The sequence below is a fragment of the Pan paniscus genome, chromosome 9 (assembly GCF_029289425.2).
Source record: "Pan paniscus chromosome 9, NHGRI_mPanPan1-v2.0_pri, whole genome shotgun sequence".
Classification (NCBI taxonomy): domain Eukaryota; kingdom Metazoa; phylum Chordata; class Mammalia; order Primates; family Hominidae; genus Pan; species Pan paniscus.
Window position 1 is genome coordinate 10,315,787 of NC_073258.2, and position 14,740 is coordinate 10,330,526.

At 40.7% G+C, this 14,740-nt stretch overlaps 1 long non-coding RNA gene across 1 annotated transcript in view; it reads right to left on the minus strand.

Annotated features, from left to right (window-relative positions):
- LOC134731222 (uncharacterized) overlaps positions 1-12,191 on the minus strand; it is a 62,237-nt gene extending 50,046 nt beyond the window's left edge. The window contains exon 1 of the long non-coding RNA XR_010113414.1: positions 11,839-12,191. This is a non-coding gene — a long non-coding RNA (uncharacterized LOC134731222). The remainder of the gene's footprint in view (positions 1-11,838) is intronic.
- Positions 12,192-14,740: the final 2,549 nt, after the last annotated feature.

Genomic DNA, 14,740 nt, shown 5'->3' on the forward strand with positions numbered 1-14,740 from the left:
GGCTTAGTCCAAGCTAAGCTAAGGTGAAAGTCCTACCCTCAGCTGGGCCACAGCAATTGCCACTGCCTTGTCTATTATCTTCTCAGCAGCCAGAATGATGTTTTAAAATACAAATTTGGCCATGTGACTACTCAGTGTTAAACCTTTCCCTGGCCACCTATTGCTAGTAGGTGAAGTTCAAAGTTCTTATTGTACCTACAAGGCTTTGCACAGTCTGCCTTCAGCTTATCGCTCCACCCTACTCCTCCCTCTCCCTCTCCAGCCCTCTCCCGTTCCTGAAGTGGCATCAAGCTCCTTCATATTCATACCTTCAAACACTTTATTCCTTCCAGATGAACTGCTCCCTCCTCCACAGCTGGGCGTGGCTAACTCCCATCATCCTTTAAGACTCCATTTAAGTGTTACTTTCTCAGGGAGGCCTTCTCTGTCCTCAGCACCACTCCTCTCCCTGCCACCCCTCCAGGTTAGATAAGTTCTTCCTATTATAATCTCAAGGTATTTTGTGTTTTTTCTTTATAACAGTTATCACAATTATAATTATGTTTTGTTATGTATTTATCTAATAATCCTCTCTCTCATTAGACTATCTTGCTTATCTTTGTGTTCCCAACACCTGGCACAGTGCCTAGTACATAAAAATCATTCAACAAACATTATTGGTTAAAGATTAAATGGCTTTTTTTCCTCAAACTGGCCATTCTCACTCTCACAGTGTCTTGGCAGAAACTGCTAGAAAGTAACAGCCCAACACACACACACACATACACACACAGAGAGAGAGAGAGAGAAAGAGAAACATGCACCAAATATAGTCTCTATACAAATAACACTCATCCTTCACTACTTAATTCAAATGTCACGTCAACAATGCAACCATAAGAAAAAACTAAAAGTAGACATTGGCTTTGGGATGGGAGAAAGGGCAGAATCAGCAAGCATCTTGAGGATATTGCTGATGAAAGTTTGAAGAGCTTCAAGGAGATTGTTGATATAGAACTTGCAGACAGTGAGGAAAATGTTATCAGATGCTGGATTAAAGAACACCCAAAAGATGCCTTGGCCAAACAGTTAACAAAATCATCACTGCAGCAATGTAGAAAATAAAAAATATATCAATAAAATGGCAGATCTGACTAAGGATATTCCCAGGCAGAATATCATAAGAGCTGATTTCTTTTAGCTGCATATAATAAAATACTAGTAGAGAAAAATAAGCTAAAGAACAAACTATTCAGTTTTTTAACAGAATATGGAGAAAATATAAAGGATCCGGAACTTGCTATATTCAAAATAAATATGTCCGTCATTCCCAGTCTCTTCCAGTGAATGATTTTAAAAGAAAGAAATGGTTTGGGGGCAAAGATCAAATTCAGGGAGTGGTTGTAAGACCCTTTGTTAAAACCTTAGAAAAACCTTTAACAAAAAAGAACTCTATCCTGCCTGATCAACAGAATACTGTGGAAGTGACATTGCTCCAGTTTCTTGGATCAGACCTTGAGTGACTGGCAGATTCCAGAATATTCAAACACTCACCATGGTATGTGTCATTTTTAAAAGGAAGAGTTGGGAGAGTTTGTGTGTAAATTTTCTGTTGATGATCCCCACTAAAGACTTGCTAGGTCTTCTCAACAGTTCATTACTGTAATGAACAACCAAGTTATTTGCCTTGAGCCTGGTCAGGAGTCTCCTGAAATAGCAAAGTTATGTTAATGAAAACAGTGAAATGATAAAGTCATCTTAATGTAGATGGTAAGTTATATGGGTTTGGTAGTTTGGGTCCCTAGAGTTTTCATTCTATATGAATTAATATTGAAAGAGCTGTCAAAATAAAAGTTGCACTGGGCAAAGTTGAACAGGAAGAGATACTTTATTCAAGACTATTGCAACAAGGGACAGAGATTAAACTCAACTCAGCTAAAACAAAAGCCTGGAGAGAGTTTAACAGCTGGAGTAGAGGGAATCATAAGACAATGGTGTTCACTAATTGGCTGAACCCAAAGCAAACTTTCTCTGCTTATAACAGGAGGTACTTGTATAACTTGGAGCAAAATGTCTACTGAAGTTAGGCTCCTACCCTCCCATGGAGACTGGAAGATAAGGAGCTATTTCTTTTGATGTTTACATTTAAAACTAGTAAGAGGCTTCTAAGCAGATTTACATACATTTCAAAGGAGGCAGAGAAAAAATTTGCAATTACAAGTTTTCTCCAGTGATTTAAGAAAAGGGAGGTCAGGGACCTAGAGTCAGGAAAAAAAAACAAAAACACCTGTCTTAATTTTACTTAAGCTGAGGGGAATGTTGAAGGCCATCTCAATCAAAGCATTCCTGTTATTTAAATTGAAAGAATTTCTCTATTTCTGCACTGTATTATTTGGGCTACATTGTGCTGTTGTCCTTATTGCACAAGCTTTTGGTGAGTTAGTTTGAATAATGTGTCTATATGTAATTTGAGTTGGGAAATAGGTGGAAACAGCCCAGTGAAGAAATGTCAAGTAATGCCTTCACTTAATTAATTCTGACCTCTTTCAGATGCCCCTTTTCCCAAGAAGATATAAAAGTATAGTAATAGGCATTAGGGCTGGGCATGGTGGCTCATATCTATAATCCTAGCACTTTAGGAAGCCAAGGTGGGAGGACTGCTTGAGCCCAGGAGTTCAAGACCAACTTGGGCAACATAGAGAGACTCTGTCTCTACAAAAAATTAAAAAATCAACTGGGTGTGGTGATGCATGCCTGTAGTTCCAGCTATGCAGGAGGAGGATTGCTTGAGCCTGGGAGGTCAAGGCTGCAGTGAGCTGGGATGGTGCCACTGCACTCCAGCCTGGGCAACAGGGTGAGACTCTGTCTCAAAAAAAAAAAAGAAAAAGAAAATAGATACTGGGAGCATGGCCAGTTGTAACTATGCAAGGGAAAGGACACGCCTGTTAGCTGTTAGCAGTGAGCAAATCAAGGGACTTCAGAAACCCAAAAGGCTCCTTGTGTGAAGAAGTTGGCTGCAGAATTTAACCCCAGCCTTCACATGTCACAGGCTAAATTAGTTTGCTATGGCTGTCATAGCAAAATATCACAGACTGGTGGCTTAAACAGAAATTTATTTCTCATAGTTCTGGATGCTAGAAGCCCAAGATTAAAGTATCAGTAGATTTTGTTTCTCCTGAGGCCTTTTTCATTGGCTTTGTTGACCTAAAGGAAGAAACTGAGGCAAAGTAAATATAAGCAGAGAGTTTATTTGGGGCCAAGTTTGAGGACTGTAACCCAGAAAACACAGATTCAAGTTGCTTTGTATATGTGTTCTGGCTAACAGCACTCAAATGTGGAGTTTTTTGTTGGTTTGCTTCTTGTTTGTTTTTGTAGAAACGAGGTCTCCCTATGTTACCCAGTCTCATCTCAAACTCTTGGCCTGAAGGGATCCTCCCACTTTGGCCTCCCAAAGTGCTGGGATTACAGGCATGAGCCACCATGCTTGACTATACATGGGTTTTTAAAGGAAAGAAGAAGGGGCAGTTCCTAAGTTGTTTACTAAAAATTTGTGTTAAAATACTATAAGCTACTAATTGACTATACATTGTTCTTTGCATCACAAATTCCAGAAACATGAAGATAATGGGTGAGGGTCACATTGTTCAACTTGTGGTGGCATTCTCAATAACTCCTCTGGGGTTATTTCATTGATGAGCATATAACCCTGCCTTAATTTTTTTTCCCTCAAGGTAGAATTTATTAATAAGTTATGGTACATTCATAAAATGGAATACTACAAAGCAATGAAAATTAAACTACAGCTACCTACATCCATATGGATGAATTTCAAAAACAATGCTAAACTAAAAAACAAGCCAAGGAAGAGCATATGCAGAATAAATGCCTTTATATAAAGATTAAAAACAGGCAAAACTAAGCACTCTATTATTTAGGGACATGTTACTAGGTGGTAAAAACAATAAAGAAAACTAAGGGAGTTATTAACAAAGTTCTGGATAGTAATTTCTTCTGGAAATGAATGATTGGCATGCAATCCAGCAAGAATGTATCCAGAGATTCTGGGGTATGTAAAGTTCAAACACTTGGTCCATTAGTAGGTACATGAATATTAATTATTGCTCCTTAAGTTATACACACATGTTCTCATATACTTTTTTGTATGTATGCTATATTTTCAAAATAAAAATAAAGACGTGACCTACAGAGTGTAATCGTAGGCACAGGGAAGGGTGGGGGGCTTTGATAGAGATGTTAGGTCAGTGGCAATGAAAATGACACCAATGTATAATCTATGGTCAAGTTATTAATCCACAAAGTATGGATTTAATTAGTTAAACTCCCAAATGACAGTCTTTCCCTTCTTAACAAGTTCTTGGGAGCCACCTTGTTAATCCTCCATTCTGGTTACATTTCATTAGGATAAGCATTTGAGACATCTTTGCTGGCTTTTTACCACATGAGACCTTCAAACAAAGTATAGGTTTTTTATTATATTCTTTGGAAATAATTATGACAGACAATAAGTTTCACATACCATTAATAAATTATGTGGTCCTGGGCCAGGTGTGGTGGCTCACGCCTGTAATCCCAGCACTTTGGGAGGCTGAGGCAGGTAGATCATGAGGTCAGGAGATCGAGACCATCCTGGCTAACACGGTGAAACCCTGTCTCTACTAAAAATACAAAAAAATTAGCTGGGCATGGTGGTGGGCACCTGTAGTCCCAGGTACTGGGGAGGCTGAGGCAGGAGAATGGCATGAACCCAGGAGGCAGAGCTTGCAGTGAGCCAAGATTGCACCACTGCACTCCAGCCTGGGCAACAGAGCGAGACTCCATCTCAAAAAAAAAAAAAAAAAAAAAATGTGGCCCTGAAGAATTTACTTAATTTGAGTGACCCCATTTCCTCATCTGCAATTAATAGCAGTGTGGCAAAGACATTTATTGCTATTGATGATAACCTTGCCTTTAAATGATTAATTCCTGACATGGGTGTGAGGGGCATGACTGAAGACTCACTCATGTCTGTCTGGGCCTGATAAACTTTGCATACATCCCATTCTTCAAACTGCTATGAGCTACTTTTCTCGGCTAGCAGATGGCCATCTTCTCACTGTGTCCTTACGTGGCCGTCCTTCAGTCTGTGTAATGTCTGCATTCTAATCTCCTCTTCTTATGAGGATACCAGATTTTTTGGATTAAGGCCAGCCCTAGTGACCTTATTTTATCTTAATCACCACTTTAAAGGTGCTAGCTCTAAATATAGTCACATTCTGAAAGTCAGGACTTCAACATATGAATGTCAGGGGACACAGTTCAGCCCATAATGCAGAACATGACTAAAAGTGAGACTTGACTGTCACTCATGTTTGAAATGCTTGTTCCCTGGTGCCACAAAGAAATAGCACTTGAACATACATTTAATTTTCTCAGCAAGGCCATTTTTATTCTCTACAGAAAGGGTACACTCACCAGCAGTTTTGCCACGAGAGTACACTGAACAAAGGAGACAGGGTTATTTATAACCTGACGCATCCACCCTACTGCTGTGTCTGGTTTCCATTGGCTGGAATGGGACCTCACTGTAACCCACACGGACCTAGGGGGACTGAACAAAGGGGGCAAATGTGGGAATAAAACACAAGAGATGAAAGAGTATATTTGGAAGAAGGGGTCAGAGGGCACCTTTCCTCTAGTGGACAAGGGCCCTGAGCTTTACACAGCCCTCCATATTTATTAGGCAATAGAGATAGCAAGAAGGAGGGGAGTGGTTGTTGGCTGGCATTTTATTCACAGCAGGCTGGCAAGACTGCATTCTTAGAACAATAGGAGCTAGATCTCTCAATAGATAACTTCAAGGAGCCTGGCACCAGGGAGTGAGGCCCTCAGCAAACCTTTTGGTGGCAGGGCAGTGTGAGTTTGGCCACATCCTGCATTCACGATAAACAGTTGGCTGTTTGATCATATAGCCTCCAGCAGAATACTAAGTTGGTCATGTCCCACAGGCTTTCAGCTCCCTGCATATCCCACTTTTTGTTTATGTATTAATTGAAAGAATGTAAGGCCAGACTGGGTAGCTCTCATTCTCTGATTGGCGGTCCATCCAATTTTACAGAAAATGTAGCATTAGAACAGTGTTGTGACTCTGGCTGGCATTCTGTCTGTCTTTACACTCAGGCTCAGCTGTCTCATGATTCGTACCAGAAGGACCGGGCTCATGGTTGGCCACCCTGGGTTCCTCCAGTCTCCCATTCCATGGTCACACATGTCTTGAGGGCACCCACAGGGTTTGTCCATCTGTAAAAGCACAAGTATATCCTCTTCCCTATGTCACTAAATCCACCGAACCTTTACATTGTCCTTCTTCCGGGGATTTCCATAACACTTTTGGATAAACTTTCCTCTTTTCCTTTAACATTTGCCAATGTCTTTCTACTGGAGTCTTACCATCCATACTAGCAGTCAAAAAATTTAAAGTAGAGGCCAGGCGTGGTGGCTCACGCCTGTAATCTCAGCACTTTGGGAGGCCAAGGCGGGCAGATCACAAGGTCAGGAGATCAAGACCATCCTGGCAAACACGGTGAAACCCCATCTCTACTAAAAATACAAAAATATTAGCCAGGCATGGTGGCAGGCACCTGTAGTCCCAGCTACTCAGGTGGCTGAGACAGGAGAATGGCATGGACCCAGGGGCGGAGCTTGCAGTGAGCAGAGATTGTGCCACTGCACTCCAGCCTGGATGACAGAGCGAGACTCTGTCTAAAAAAAAAAAAACTTAAAGTAACTAAGGCTAAAGGTAGTTTTGATTGAGGTGGTAGTTGGCCTCCTATACCCCCTTTTTGTTTTTTCAACATGCATTGTAATGTTTGATGGGCCCACTCTATAATGACTTGTCCTCTAGCATTATAAGGAATTCCTGTTTTATGGGTTATAGCCCAAAGCTGTAAGAAATTTTGAAAAGCATGACTAGTATAAGCGGTTCCATTATCAGTTTTTAATTGTTTAAGTATCCCCATATGAGCAAACGATGACAGACAATGTCGCCGTACATGACCAGCTGTCTCACCTGCTTGGCATGTAGCATGCAGCATCTATAGTCACATGAACATAGCTAAGCTTACCAAAGGCAACTATTGTGTAACATCCATTTGCCAAATTTCATTTGGAGCCAAACCTTATGAGTTACAGCCTTCTACAGGTGTGGCTCCAGGGACATGCTGACAAGTAGGACAGGCTTGTATTACAGCCCTAGCTTGGCTGCAAGATAAATGGAACATGCAAGTAAGGGTGGAAGTATTTTGGTGCAGAAGCACATGAGATGCTTGAGCTTGCTGAAACACAGAACAAATCAATTTATCTACTTTATCATTCTCTAGGGATAATGGTCCTGGAAGTTGTGTGCGAGAACAAATATCAGAAATATGAAAAGGATCTGCATGAGAACGAGTAACTCACTGAAGTCTTTTTTTGTTTTGTTTTGTTTTGTTTTTCACATTAGATGTTGGTAGAAATTTTTATTTTTTTAACTTTTATTTTAGGTTTGGGGCACATATGTAGGTTTGTTATATAAATAAATTGCATGTCACAGAAGTTTGGTGTACAGATTATTTTGCCACCCACATAATAAGCATAGAAACTGATAGGTAATTTTTGGATCCTCATCCTCTTCCCTCCCTCTATCCTCAAGCACGCCCCAGTGTCTGTTGTTCCTTTGTGTCCATGTGTACTCAATGTTTGGCTCCCACTTATATGTGTGAACATGAAGTCTTAAAAATAAATTAAACAGTTCTGTGTCTAGTGTACTTTTAATTGTAGCAGTTTCTATGTGACTGGTTACATTTACAACATAAGCTGAATCACAGACAATGTTGATAGGATCTGAAGCTGCGAGCTGTAAAACCTGAATAACTGCAATTAGCTCTGAGCCTTGAGTTGAAGCCCCAGAGGTCATTATTATTTGAGTATGTTTACATCCATAGATAGCAGCATGACCTCTGGAAGAGCCATCAGTAAAGTAAGTCTGTCCACCTGCAATAGGCTTGTGATGAGTAATCACAGAAAGAATGAAAGAATGGATTTTGTAAAACTGTAAAATTTTGTCTGAGGGGTAGTGATTATCTATAGCACCCATGAAATCTGCAAAAGCAGTTTGCCAGGCAGTTGACATTTCCCAAGCTGTGGCTTGTTGCTGGGAGTCTAAAGGAACAATAATTTTGTCAGGGTCATATCCCATAAGCATTTTTGACCTATGCCTGCCCATAGTCACAATTTGTGTAATTAAAGAAAGATAAACTTGCAAGGTCTTGACTGTTTGATTAGGTAGAAAGAGCCATTCTATTACTGTTGCAGACTTGTCTATGAACTGGCCCAATAGTCCTGTTGGAGAGTGGGGGGTAGGAAGAATAAACAAAAGCAAAGGTTTTTGCAGTTGTAGCTGTGAGGCATGTCTCTGCTGTAACATTTTCTCTACAAGCCGTAATTTGGCTTCTGCCTCTTTAGTTAGTTGCCATGGGGAATTTAAAGTAGAATCTCCTTGCAGGGTTTGGTAAAGATGTGTAAGTTGATAGGTAGCAATACCTAACATTGGCTGTAGCCAATTAATATCTCCTAATAATTGTAGAAAATCATTTAAAGTCTGTAACCTGTCCTTACAGAGAACTACTTTCTGAGGCCGTACACTTCTCTCCATAACAATAATTCTTAAGTATTGGTATGGGGAAGTTGTTTGTACCTTTTTCAGAGCTATTTTGAGATTCCATTTAGTCAAAGCCTGCTTCGTTTCTCTGAATAACTGATGTAGGATTTGATCTATAGGAGGGGCCAAAAGAATATCATCCATAAAATGAATGATGTAAGCAGTAGGAAACATATTCTGAGACTCCTTTAATGCCTGTCCTACAAAATGTTGACATAGCATGACTTGGGGGTAAAACTCTCCATTGATAACAAGAAACAGGTTCTCTTTGATTAATAGAAGGCACAGAGAAGGCGAATCAAGGCTTATCCTTCTCATGTAAGAATATAGTAAAGAAACAATCCTTAAGATCTATTAATACAAGAGGCCAGACTCTTGGAATAGCCACTGAAGATGGTATACCTTTTTGTAAGGCATCCATCCATTTTATATGTGTATTAATAGCTCTTAAATCATGTAGCAGTCACCATCTTCTGGAGTTTTCTAGAATAACAAACACTGCAGAATTCCAGGAGCTAAATGACTCCTCTATGTGTCCAGCATCCCACTGATCTTTTACTAGCTGTTGAAGTTGTGTCAGCTTCTCCTGAGATAGGGGCCACTGATCCACCCACATGGGTTTGTCACTGAGCCATTCTAATGGTAAGGCAGTGGGCAGAGGAGAAGTATCAATGACCTCCGTCAAAAATCCTGACGTCCTAGCCCTTAGCTGTCTGTTTTTCCAGTTACTGCTATTGGGTTAGGATTTCCCTGAAGAAATTTTCCTAAAGCTTTTCCCTTCTGATATCCCATGTTCTTTAACATTTTAAGTTCTGGGTTATCAAAAGTTTCATTTGTAAGTCTCATATCCCATGCTGTAAGTCTCAACCCCATAATTTGATGGCTATACTTGCAACATGAGGCTGAAAAGTACATGACTGTCCATCCACACCAAGACAAGATAAAATTTCAGCATACTGTTGAACACTTTGAGCTGTTCCTACTCCCATTAGGGACATAGAAGTTAATTGCAAGGGCCAGGATGGGGGGCCAATTTTCTTTACATATTACTGAAACATCAGCTCCCATATCCATAAGCCCATAAAATGTCTGTCCTTTAATTTGTACTACACAGGTGGGTCTATTAGAGGCTATGGGTTGGGATAGATAGATTTCCCCTGTAGTTGTGCTCCCAAACCCTTTATTTCCTCATTTGTTCTTTCATGGAGACGGGTGTAATTTGCAGGGAATAAGCAAGAATTGAGCAATATATTCTCCCAGTTCAAAAACCCAAAGATCTTGTGACATTAAAACTACTTGAATTTCTCCTTCATAATCGGAGCCAATCACTACAGTAATGCCTTGCAAGTTAAGGCAGCTTTTGCCTAAAATTAGTCTCATATATCCTGCTGGTAAAGGTCCCCAAATGCCAGTGGGAACTTTGATAGGTTTGTCTCCACCAACTAAAGTGATTCTTTCTCTGGCGGGTAGATCTAATCCTGCACTTCCTGGTGTTCCTTGGGTGAGGGGATCAATGTGCCTCTGGGAACTGACCTCTGAAATGGGGTTGAGGTCTGGACTGGGAATGCCCTTATTGTTTGTGGGGCCTGGGTCCAGGCCCCCATCTCGTTTCCCAGCAGGGGGGTGCCATTCTGATGAAATTTTGAGTGGCACTGATTAGCCCAGTGATTTCCTTTCATACAGCGAGGACAGAATCCTGGTGTTTATTCTGCTGGGTGGGGCACTGCATTGTAAGGTCCTTTCTGTCCTGAGATCTGGCAGCATTCCTTTTTTAAATGTCCAGTTTTTCCACAATTATAATATTTTCCCCTTTTGGGGTTTGACCCTTGGCTCCTTTTAGATTTGTCAACTGATAAATTAGCTATTGCTTGTGCTAACATTGCAGAGTGATGAAGCTCAGTTCCTACATCTTGACAAGCTCTGAGAAAATTTCCCAAGTTTTTGGTACACCTCACCAGTGCCAGTGCACATTTACAATCCGTGTTTGCATCCTCAAAAGCTAGTGTTAAGGTTAGCATTTCTGCAGCCGCAGTATGAGAAATCTGACGCTTCACTGCCTCTTGTAATCATGCAAGAAACTGCACATAGGGTTCCTGCAACCCTTGCATGATACATAAAAAGGATTGTACTGGGACTCCTTCAGGAATTGTGGCCCAGGTGCATTTAGTGGCCTGTGCACACTGCTGATAAGCAACATCTGGGAGTCCCATTTGAGGTTCCGGGTCTGAATAAGGGCCATTACCTAATAGCATATCCTCTGTAATGTCTCCATTTCCAGCAGCACAGTTCTGTCTAGCCTGGTCTGCACACATTTCTTGCCAATTTAAATTCCATATCAGATATGCAGTAGCCGACAAGCAAATTCACACCAAGTGTTTCACATCAAATGGTAAAAGACGCATAGCACCAAACACAGATTCTAGCAATCCTAAGGTGAATGGGCTCTGTACGCCATTATTTACCACACTCGCTTTTAATTCCTTTAACAAGTTAAAATCTAGTGGAGTGTGTTCATGAATAACCTGCTGTGCATTGTTAGGATTAGGCCTTATGGAAATAGGAAAAGCGTGAGGTCCTGAGGGCTCTCCAGCTATTGCAGCAGAGCATAAAATTCTTTGTATTGGAGTCTCTATTTCTGCCACCAAAGAAGGCGGTACAAATGTTTCTGCAACTGGAGGAGGCAGTATAGGCCAACTTTTATCCTCCCTCTCCTGTTTTTTATTTTCAATTGGAGCTGTGGGTGGGACAACAGATTCTTTTAGATTTTTAGATTCAGCCTGCTGTCCCACAGAATAATGAGATAATAGCAGCAGTACAGTACAAACTAAACTCCAAGTGGAGAAAACAGAAGAATCAACTTTAAGACCTTTTTGATGAGCCTGTTTTAATCCTTCTCCTGCTCTATCCCAATTTTCCACATCAAGAGTGCCTGCCTGTGGAAACCATGAGTTATGCATAATAACTTTTTGTGGCTTCTGCAGGAGGTTAGTTAGTGTCTGAGAATTAACCTGAGCTCCAGACTGTCTCAACAGAATTTTAAGCAACTATACATAATGTTTTTCTTCAACAGACAAGTTATTCCCCTTGTTACCCTGATTCAGAAAGCTTCCCATTCCCAGTACTTCTATAAAGCACTGCTCCCTGTACCTCTTTAGGGCACTGACCTTATATATGCTGCCGGCAGACTTGTCCTGGGGTCCCCGTTTGCCTTGTCAATTTCAGTTTCTCTGCTCCAGCAGATCTTTTTTGTTCACATCGTCGAAGTCCCGTGTTCGGACACCAATCGTTGGCATCCTTGGTGTCCCTGTTCTGAGTCGCCACTTGTTGAGAACCCAATTCTGTCACTGTTTGGGGCACCACTATGTAACCTGCATGGACCTAGGGGGACTGAACAAAGGGGGCAAACACGGGAATAAAAGACAAGAGGCAAAAGAGTATATTCGGAAGAAGGGGTCAGACGGCACCTTGTCTCTAGTGGACAAGGGCCCTGAGCTTTACACTGCCCTCCATATTTATTAGGCAATAGAGATAGTGAGAAGGTGGGGGGTAGTTGTTGGCCAGCAGCTTGATTCACAGCAGGCTTGCAAGACTGCATTCTTAGGTGCTAGACTTCTCAATAGATAACTTCAAGGAGCCCAGCGCCAGGGAGTGAGGCCCTCAACAAACCTTTTGGTGGCAGGGCAGTGTGAGTTTGCCCACATCCTGCATTCATGATAAACAGTTTGCTGTTTGATCATATAGCCTCCAGCGAAATGCTGAGTTGGTCACGTCCCAGGGGCCTTCAGGTCCCTGCACCTCACATTCTGTATTTGTCCTGATTAGCCAGCAACTTAGAACTTTTTAAAAGAGGCAAAGGCAGAGGAGAACAAAGGAGGAAGTAACTTGTGGAATGCTGGAAAGGTAAAAACACCTCCAGATAAGGAACAGGAACAGACTATGACTTAATACTTGCTTGGACCAGTGTAAGCATGCCAGGGCAAATATTTAGGCTAAATTGTGGGAGCTAAGAACACAAAGTACATTGATTTCTTTATTATAGCTAGCAGATATCTAAGAATGTTAGCACAGGTCTTTGAATAAATTTTGTTTCTGAGAGAAGTTACTATTTATTCCTAATTAGATGGGGAGGAAAGTCTCTTTGAAGAGGAACCTCTATTTTATTTTTACACTCAGAAGCCCAGGCAGCTCTGCCGGGAGTGCAGGGAGGCAGCTCTCCTGGGGGTGCGGGGAGGCAGCTCTCCTGGGGGTGCAGGGAGGCAGCTTTGCCGGGGGTGTGGGGAGGCAGCCAGGCTTTTGTTGCACTTCCATCTACAGGCAGCACACACAGAAAGGAAATGCTCCCAGTGGCTAGATTCCACCCATCATATCATTGGACTGAGTGAAAACTTTCAAAAACTCTAATTTAAAAAATGAATGCATTCATGAATATTACTAACCTAACATCCAGCTGAATAATAATTAAATACATGGAGCTAGCCTGACAGAGGGTGGAAATGCTTTCTTTAACTTTTCTCTTTGAAACATTGCTGATTATTTTATGTTTTGTTTTCCAGAGTCAAGAAAATGTCTCTTTTTATCTAATTATAGCTTACAGCAACTGGGTAAATTTTTGTGAGCAAAATTAAAACATCTACATTTCTCCCTACCTGATTTCTCTAAAATTTGGAAACCATTCATGAGTATTTGTATTTTGTGGCAATATAGTTATTTGCATAAGATCAATAAGAATCTGTTTTCTTTTGTAACAGAACACATTGGATACACTGGTTATTTTACCAAGGCTTTGGCTGGAATGTTACATTTTTGAATGCGACCAAACTGCTTTGAGGAATTGAGGCTGACTTTATAAAGCCAATAGACATGGGAAAGACTGGCCTCATGCCTTGCCCACACGGTTCCCTTACAAGGTTCCTCAGCTTGCGGTAAGTAAAGACTGTCATTTTCTCATGCACCCAGGAACCACAAGATATTTTGGGTCATTGAGAAGATAGGAATTCACTCAATTTTTACATATGTTACAAGCGGTCCCACGGTGAATCCCTGGCTTGGCTTACCAGTCTTGAGAGGTTTTAAAAGTGTAATCTGAGATTTCTTATTAAAAATTCTGCAAAGTCAATGGAAAAGAGCCTATATGGCCAATCATTCTTCTTGTTGCACATTTTGCAAATAATCAGGCCAAGTGTAATACTAAAACTTATTTAGCCAATAAATTTGTCCTACTAACATTTATATTTGGTAGGAATGGGGAACTGGGGAGAGAAAAAAATTGTTTTAGAAGGAAACTATACCATCCTTCTTATAAGATTCTAGGCCTGACCATTGTTTTTTAGTTTTTACTATTTGTCTACAATTTAGACTGAATTCTGAATAATTTCCCAGCTCTAACAATCCTCCAAAGAAGAAATTGGATTTAATTTCCTTCATGATATTTTTAGTTGACTCCCCAGTAGAATAGGTTTTGTTGTTGTTGTTCTGATATACAAATTCTTTTTTTAATTATAATTCCTATGTGCATTACATATATCTGTTGTTTTACTTCTTCCACAAAGACTAAACTCATGATATTCTGAAGACTAACAATGATTCAACAAGCAACAGCAACTACATACTTGACTGAGGTGCCATTTTTGCCACCTGTGATGCCATCTCAATTTGGCTTTTGACAGTCTTAAAATTCCTCATTGTAACATTTCCTCACCTCTCCTTCCCATGTGAGACAGCACCATCATGAGCCTTCTCAAACTGAAGGAGGAAGGATATTGATCACTCTAACCTAAGCAGAAATTGATCATTAATGTTTCCATGGAAAGATTTTTGATCAACAGGTGGGAAATGAGAAAAAAAATTGCTCAGAGCCATCTAAGTTATGTGAAGCATACAAAATTTGTCAGGCCCAGAGAGACATGAGTATGGTTATGGGACCTCAATCACACCTCTCACACCCATACCCAGGGCCAACTGTTTAAAGACATTTTGTTCCTGACTAGCTGCTTTGCCCATTATCTTCATGTTCCTGGAGTTTGTGATACAAAGAACAATGTATAACCAATCAATAGCTTATGTTAT